The sequence below is a fragment of the Nyctibius grandis genome (genome assembly GCF_013368605.1).
Source record: "Nyctibius grandis isolate bNycGra1 chromosome 34 unlocalized genomic scaffold, bNycGra1.pri SUPER_34_unloc_2, whole genome shotgun sequence".
NCBI classification, from domain to species: domain Eukaryota; kingdom Metazoa; phylum Chordata; class Aves; order Nyctibiiformes; family Nyctibiidae; genus Nyctibius; species Nyctibius grandis.
In genome coordinates, this window is record NW_027167469.1 from 120,875 (window position 1) to 129,574 (window position 8,700).

An 8,700-nucleotide genomic window follows, 5' to 3' on the forward strand; every position below is an offset into this window, starting at 1 on the left:
TCTGTATAGGTATATACTGTGTTCAGTTTTGGACCCCTCACTACAATAAAGACATCAAGGTGCTGGAGAGAGTCCAAAGAAGGGCACCAAAGCTGAGGAAGGGTGTAGGGCACGAGTCTTATGAAGGGTGGCTGAGGGAAGTGGGGTTGTTTAGTCTGGAGAAAAGGAGGCTGAGGGCAGACCTTGTCACTCTCTACAACTATCTGAAAGGAGGTTGTAGTGAGATGGGTGTTGGTCTCTTCTTCCATGTTACAAGTGATAGGACAAGAGGAAATGGCCTCAAGTTGTGCCAGGGGAGCTTTACATTGGATAACAGGAAAAATTTCTTCACTGAAAGGGGTGTCAAGCATTGAAACAGGCTGCCCAGGGAAGTGGTGGAGTCATCATCCCTGGGGGTATTTAAAAGACATGTAGATGGGGTGCTTAGGGACATGGTTTAGTGGTGGGCTTGGCAGTGTTAAGTTAATGGTTGGACTCGACGATCTTAAAGGTCTTTTCCAACCTAAATGATTCTCTGATTTTCCGATTCTATGATTTTACTACCATAGCCTACCATACAAACGGCCCAACCCTTATTTACCTTTGCTCTGCTTTTGACTCTGGTTTTGCTTGTTTTCTAATGTCATTTGGTGTTTCGGAGATTGTGCTCATGGTAATTCCTACCTGGGTCTGCAGTGCCCTGCAACTCCTCATGCTTGATGATCACCATCAAGGTGAGCTATGTTCACACAGGCGTTAACAGCTGACCAAATGGAGCTTCAGTCCAGGGGACCCTGAGAAACTCTGGGATTCTGGCCAACATAAACCTCTTGAATTTTACAAGGAGAAGTGGCCAGTCCTGCATAACCTTGTTCATCAGGGCAGGCTGGGACCTGACCAGCTGAGCAGTGACCCTGAGAAGGGCCTGGGCACTATGAGGGACACCGTACAAGCCAGCGGTGCATGATCACCATGAACAAGGGCACCTGCATACAGGGCTGCATTTGGATGAGCATGGCCACCCAGACTATGATGAGGCTGGAGATGGTGGTGTTTCTCTCAAAACTGGGAAACAACACAAGAAAGAAAGAAAGAATGGAAGAAAGTGAAGCTTTGGAAGTTGAGACTGGATATGAGGATTTCATGTCACTTTGAGTTACATGAAATGTCACTCCAAGTGCAGTGCTGTGGCACAATAGGCCACCCAGGAAGCGTGTGGATTATCCAAAGCTTTGTATTTCAATGAACAGCCCATGAGGATGGAGAGACATCAATAAGGGTAGGAAGATGCTCAAGTGAGAGCAAGGTTGGTGAGCATGGTGGATGTCCACAGCTTTAAAGGAAAGAGATGCAGGCGTAGGACAGTCTGTGGTGGAGACAGTCAAAGGAGCTGACAAGAATGAAAGCCCCCAACAGAGCTGAGGTCTTCCTCCCATTGACTGTGGCTGTTGTCTGTTTCACCAAGGCCTACCAGGAGAAACCTTACCTGGGGTCTCATGCCTCCTTGTCTCCACCTGAATGTCTGGGAGGTCTTGTACCATAGTCTTGAACCTGGCATTGCACGTCCCTACCTCACACTGTTCCAGAAAAAGCCCTGAGCAATGTGTGTGGGACAGGATCTCCCTTCCCAGGCCTGGGGTCAGGGCTTGCCCTTTGGCATGATAAAGCACATCTGCGTTTAGTCAGCATCAGAGCCACCTTTACATTGCCTTTGCTCACCTGTCATCGGTGCCTCCTGTTGTCTTTCTAACCAGAGCCCAGGGTGGCTTTGTCAGTAGTGTCCCTCAGTGGGACCCATTAACACTCCAAGAAGCTTTGGACTTTGCATCTGAATTTGACTTCTTGAAAGGGTCTGAGGTTCATGGACTTGGCACCAAAACCACCAAAGAGGTCATTAAAATGTCTTGGGCTGGGCCTGTGTGACCATGAAGGGTGAGGACACGCTCCAGTGGGTGTGAGGTGCAGAGCCAAGACGTGCAGGTGCAGGAGAGAGGAGGCCGGTCCCTGCCCTTGGTGGTATGGACACACTGGGAAGCTGCCCCAGGGCGTTTGTCTCTCACATCACCATTTCCAGCACCGGCCACTCACCCCAGTTTATGGGTGAGGTTTGCTCTCCGGCCATCTTCTTCCTCCTGCGGCACTCGGAGCCTGCGTCAGGGGAACAGCCAGCCCTGCGCGGCCTCTCGTCTTGGCCAGACCTTGGCAGATCCCAGATCAGGGCTGTCTGTAGACCCCTGCATAGGACATGGCCGGGGCTTGGCTGGGACCTCATCGCAGTCTACAACTTCCTCAAGGGAGGCAGCAGAGGGGGAGATGTTGATCTCTCTCTGGTGACCAGTGATAGGACACATGGAAATGGAATGAGGCTGTGTCAGGGGAAGTTCAGATTGGACATTAGGAAAAGGTTCTTCATTGAGAGGGTGGTTGGTCACTGGAACAGGCTCCCCAAGGATGCGGTCACGGCACCAAGGCCGTCAGAGTTCAAGGAGCGTCTCTGTGATGCTCTTAGTCATATCATTTAGTTTTAGGTAGTGCTATAAAAGTAGGGAGTTGGACTCAATGTTCCTTATGGGTCTTCTCTAGCTCAAGATATTCTATGATTCTATGAGCTTCAAGCTCAAGAGTAGCCTATCCCGGACGATTTCTGTATGTGTGTTTGCCTGTTTCTGGGGTAACTGGGGAGATGAGGGGATCCAAGGTCAACTTCTGGAGAGACTGCAAATCTAAGACCTGCTCTGGGAGGGATCTAAACCCTCTGTGTGTCATATGGATATGTACTTTCTACTAACATAGCCAACCATAAAGAGAGACACGGTGGGGTTGGGGAGGTGAGGAACAAGGTTGTCCATGCAGTAATGGACCTCAAAGAGACTGCCCACATCTCCTTAGGAGACACTCTACATCAATAGCGATTGGAGAATTCTGCTATAACTTCTTCAAAGTGCTCTTTACATACCTTCCTCTTTAACTACACCCTTGAAACTTATCTAATTAAGTGTACAAGTCTTGAAGACAAAACGTAATGATGAAGTGACATGGCTCTATCAGTCTTCTCTGACAACTGCCAGTCCCAGGCAAATACCCCAGATACACTGGGGCCTCTAGAGGTTTGCACTGGGTGCTTATGGTCAGACCATGGAGCTCTGCCTGAAACCTGAGAACTGCTCTCAACAATGAAAAAAAACCAACAATAAAAACCCACAACACTTTTTCATCAGCTGAAAGGATTCAATATTTTCAATAAAATGTCCATGGAATTTGTATCATGCCAAAATATGAGTTTTCAGAATGTGCATGAATTGTGGGAGAAGAAATATTCACCTTACCCTGTGCTTGCATTGCCGGTGCTCTGTCTGTCATATTGTGTATTTCATCTTGCTAAACTTACAGGTGTCTCTGCCTGTCCTTATTAAACTCACCATGTCTCAGGTCATCTCTTCAGAAGCCTATCTGGACACTTGCACTTTCCATTGCTCTCCAGAGGTCTTCCTCCTCTTACTCTTTGATCATTCAGATCCCTCTCACCTATCACCCTGCTTTGAGCTTCAGGGAGCTAAAGCTTAATTCTCTTTCAGTAGTCTCTCTCATACTCCTTATAACCAACTCTTCAGTTGTGGTGATGGACCTCATTGGAAGTTGCTTAAACAAACCATACAGCTGAGAAAAATATTTTATTGTTAAGTTTGATTGTGTTTTACTGTTTTGTTTGCTGCTTTTCCTACCTGTCCACACCTCCTTAGGAGACACTCTGAATCAATATCAATTCAAGAACTCTTCTATCACTTCTTCAAAGTGCTCATTGAAAATGTCCTCTTTACCTACCTTCCTGAAACCTCTCTGATCAGCTATACAAGTCTTCAGGACTTCAGGAAAATGATGGAGGAGACATGGCTTGTTAGGGCTTTTGGTGTTTTAATGAGCCCATGGTATATTTGAGGCTAAGTCCATGATGAGAAGTCACTGAACAAAGCTTTCAAGAAGGCAAAGGCAAAAGCAAAACTCAAAGTTCCTTGAAGCATTAATGGGCCCCACTGAGGGCCATTACTGACAAAGCCTCCCCAGGGACTTGTTAGAGCACATAACTGGAGGCTGTGATTACAGGTAGGCCAAGGCACTGTGCAGGTGGCTCTGATGGTGAGAAAACCCTTTGTTTGCTTTATGAAGCAGAAAGGCCAAGTCCTGACCTCAAGACAATGGGAAGAACAATCCTGTCATTCATGCACAGCTCAGGGCTCTTCCTGGGGGCATGGGGTGTGGGTTGTGCAAGGCCGAGTGAAGGACACTAATGGTACACCAATTTACAGCTTCCCCATGGGGCTGTAAGGAGGCAACAAGGCCCCGGTACCATGAGGACAACATGGCTTTTCATAGGCTTCAGAGGCAGAGAAACCAGCCATAGCCAAGGGGACAAAGACCTGGGTTCTTTTGGTGCCTTCCAGCCTTGCCAGCACCCTTGGCCATCTCCATCACAGTCTGTTCTACATGGTCCTACATCTGCCCCTCTTTCCCTGCAGGCTGTAGGCTCTTATCTCGCTTCCCCACCTTGCTCTCAATCCAGCATTTCTGCATCTTCACTGATGTGTCTTCACCCTCACTGGCTGTTCTTTGAAACAGAAAGCCATGGGCTGATCCAGACTCCCTCTGGGTGACCTATTGCACAACAGCACTACCCTTCGAGTGACTTTTCTTCCCCCTAATATTCAGTCTCCACGTTTCATTTTGCACTTGGGGACTTTTTTTCTCTCTCTTGCTTTTTTCCCACCTCCAACGAAAGCTCTACCATCTCTTAAACTACCCTTTGAGCAGGGAACCTGACCTGTTAACCTCTTTGTGGTGTTTCACCTGACCAGAGACAAGTAAGCTCACCATCATCTTCTAAACCACATGACTGCTGATGGCCTTTCAGCTTCTCAGAGAGACATGACCATGAGCCTGCTGATGTCCTGTCATGCACTCAGGCAGAATGGACATGACAACCCATATCCAAGCCCTCTTCCTGGATAGGGCCTGTGGGGCACTTTGGCAGAGGTACTTCCCCAGCCACGTTCCTGCTGCTGGCCTATCACCTCCAGAGACAGAACTGACCTCACAGTCCCCTTCACAGACGTATGCTTCCTGCTGGATTACGAGTTTCTGAGACACAACTGACCTCGTAATACCATGTCCATCAATAACCCTGCTATGGCCCAGGACGTGATCAGATAAAAGTCTGCTTGTTTTATCAAATTCATCCAATATATTTCCTGTTAATGATGTGAGCAGAGAAACATTCTTCAAAGTAATGTTCTATTTATGTTGACAATTTTTGTATCTCCTTTTCTGCCTCTTTTTTTTTTTCTTTTTCTTCTTCCATCTACTCTTGTCTTCAAAAACCTCTCCAAGGGAATGATTCATTGAATCACAGAATAACTCAGGTTTGAAGAGAGCCCTGAACATCATCTTTTCTCACTCTCCTGCTCAAGGCAGGGTGAACCAGATGAGGTTGTTCAAGGCCTCTACCAGCTTTGCATCATCCACAAAGGAGCTGAAAGTGTGCTCTGTCACATCATACAGGGGGATGTTAAAGATGTTCAACAGCATTGGCCCAAGTGCTGGAAACTGAGGGATGCCACTAGTAACTGGCTGCATGGAGGACTTTATACCATTGATGATATTTGGGCTTGATTGTCCAGCCAACTTCCCACGCAGTGTCCACTTCTTCAGCCCAGATAGCACCAACCTGGCTATGAGGACACCATGGGACACCATGCCTGAGGCCTTGCAAAACTCTATGCACACAACATGCTTTCTTTCCCCTGCCCATTTTGGTTCAGCAATCCCTTTCTTGTCTTTCAGGTACCTGGAAACGGCTGCAGGAGGACATGTCCCATCCCCTTCCCAGGGACAGAGGCAGGCTGAGAGACCTGTAATCCCCCCAATTCTTGCTCCTGCCCTTCTTGAAGATGAGTTTGACGGCTGCCTTTTCCAAGGACCCCAGAACCTCTCTGATTGCTCTGGCACTTTTGAGAGCACAATCCAGAATCTCAGGAAAAGGTGACATAGCAGACAGGAGCACTTGCAATGAGCCTGTCCAAGGCAGCTGAGATGAATCTCACTGGGCCAGTGGGGTTTGTTGCTGGAGTCACACACACAAATGTCAGGGTTCTGTCAGGTGTCCCCACCTGAGCTGGCCTCATGGACTCCTTCTGCACCCAGGGATGTTCAGAGACAGTCTTTCCCTTGTACACAGAGTCAGTGCCCTGCAGCAGGGGTAGTGTCTCTCTGACCTCCTGTTGCCACTCCCAAAGGACAGGAGGCACCTCAGCCCTGCAGTGTATCACCCTGCCCTACACTCGTCTGCGATGACTCATATTATGAGGAATGGACACAGGGATCTCAGTTCAAGGAAGCACATCCCAGTGCTGCACTCAGGTGGTCTCCCACAGGACGTTTTGCCCTGGGTCAGCTTCCCTGGGGTGTCCAGCACACATCAGCACAGACCAGACCCTGCTCTGCTCGTCCCTCAGGTCTCTAGTAGGAGGCCAGGCTGTGCAAGGACACTACTGCGTGCCCAACTCTGTGCAACCACACTATTTAGCTGTACACTGGTGTTTTCAAATGAGGGCAACATTCCTGGGCATGTTCTTGAGAGAATCTTTGGAAGAAGACCTTATCCTCTGACATTGCCCTGGGAAGATCACCTTTCTTTATGGGAAGGCTGTTATGGAGGTCAACTTTGTCACAAAGGTGCGCATTGCCTGTCCCTGCCTGTGGTCACAGGACTACGATGCAACACAACTGTGACCAAGCTGCCAGAGCACTCAGGCCTTACATCAATGCGAGGGATCAGGGAGTGTGAAAGTGGAAAGAGAATAACTCTGGCAGATCAAATGTTGGTGTTCCCTGGCAGTGCTGTCATGCTGGGACTCTTTTCCCCTCCACCCATGCACACAGGATCTGTCCCTGCAGATCCAAAAAGGCCTTGGGGGAAGGATCTCAGGAAAGAAATAGTCAGTACAGGGCCCTTTATTTTATTTAAACACACAGAGAGCACATCTCCTCATTTCCAAAGCCATAAAAGAAAAGCAGACAGTGAATTAGAAAGGGCATGACAACATTATCACAAGTGAAAAACCACGACCAACAACAACAAAAAAAGACAGGCTGGGCCTGTAATGAGTTACATTATAACTGCTCTGCAGAAGATGATGGGCAGTTTATTGCTTCAGAAAAACATCCAGTCATCAGTTTCCACAGGGCATCCTTGAGCTCCTGGTTCCTCATGCTGTAGATGAGGGGGTTCACTGCAGGAGGCACCACCGAGTACAGAACTGCCACCACCAGATCCAGTGATGGGGAGGAGATGGAGGGGGGCTTCAGGTAGGCAAACATGCCAGTGCTGATAAACAGGGAGACCACGGCCAGGTGAGGGAGACACGTAGAAAAGGCTTTGTGCCGTCCCTGCTGAGAGGGGATCCTCAGCACAGCCCTGAAGATCTGTACATAGGACAGCACAATGAAAGCAAAACACCCAAAACCTAAATAGAGACTAACCACAATAAGTCCAACTTCCCTGAGGTAGGAGTGTGAGCAGGAGAGCTTGAGGATCTGGGGGATTTCACAGAAGAATTGGTCCAGGGCATTGCCTCGGCAGAGAGGTAGTGAAAATGTATTGGCCGTGTGCAGCAGAGCATAGAGAAATGCACTGGCCCAGGCAGCTGCTGCCATGTGGACACAAGCTCTGCTGCCCATCAGGGTCCCATAGTGCAGGGGTTTGCAGATGGCAACGTAGCGGTCATAGGCCATGATGGTGAGAAGAGAATACTCTGCTGCAATCAAAAAGAAAAAGAAAAAGACCTGTGCAGCACATCCCAAGTAGGAGATGTCTCTGGTGTCCCAGAGGGAATTGGCCATGGATTTAGGGAGAGTGGTTGAGATGGTGCCCAGGTCAAGAACAGAGAGGTTGAGGAGGAAGAAGTACATGGGGGTGTGGAGGTGGTGGTCACAGGCTACAGCAGTGATGATGAGTCCATTGCCCAGGAGGGCAGCCAGGTAGATGCCCAGGAAGAGCCAGAAGTGCAAGAGCTGCAGCTCCCGCGTGTCTGCAAATGCCAGGAGGAGGAAGTGGGTAATGGAGCTGCTGTTGGACATTTGCTGCCTCTGGGCATGGGGACCTGTCAGAGGAGAAAAAGAGAGTGACAAGTTAGGGGAGAATTCTCTAAACAAAATCAAAACCATTTCCCACAGTCTCCGCCTCTGTAACACACAGACATCCTTTTGTTTTTCTAGGAGACCTTCTTTGAGCTCTGTGGCTGGAGTCGTGGTTCGTGCTGGCCTAATGTAAAATGAAGAGCAGGGCATCTGCCCATAAGCTCTCGATCATCAGCCCTGCTCTGCAGAAGTGGGTAGGGGCAGGGTCTGGTCGTGGTGGTCAACTTTGTCCTATGAAACTGTTATTAATGGCCTGTCAGCGTCTGCAGCCGCAGAGCTAAGGAACAGGGAGGGCAGAAGGCAGGTTAAGAGTTCTAGGTTCTTTTACAGCTCCCCCGCCATCTCACTTGAGGAGTATTCTCGGATGTCAGAAACCCTCAGCATTTCTGCTGCACTCAGGGAGAACAGAGCAAGTCCTGTGAGGCAAAATGATTGTCTGTGGCTTAGTGCAGAGTGAGAGGAGCTGCTCTGTCCCTCCATCAAGTTCCCAGTTTCTCTGGGTTTGTAGCTTTCTGAGGTGGAGAGTTATCA

At 48.9% G+C, this 8,700-nt stretch overlaps 1 pseudogene; it reads right to left on the reverse strand.

The window, feature by feature from the left end:
- Positions 1 to 7,138: 7,138 nt before the first annotated feature.
- On the reverse strand, positions 7,139 to 8,109 carry LOC137677039 (olfactory receptor 14A16-like; annotated as a pseudogene).
- Positions 8,110 to 8,700: the final 591 nt, after the last annotated feature.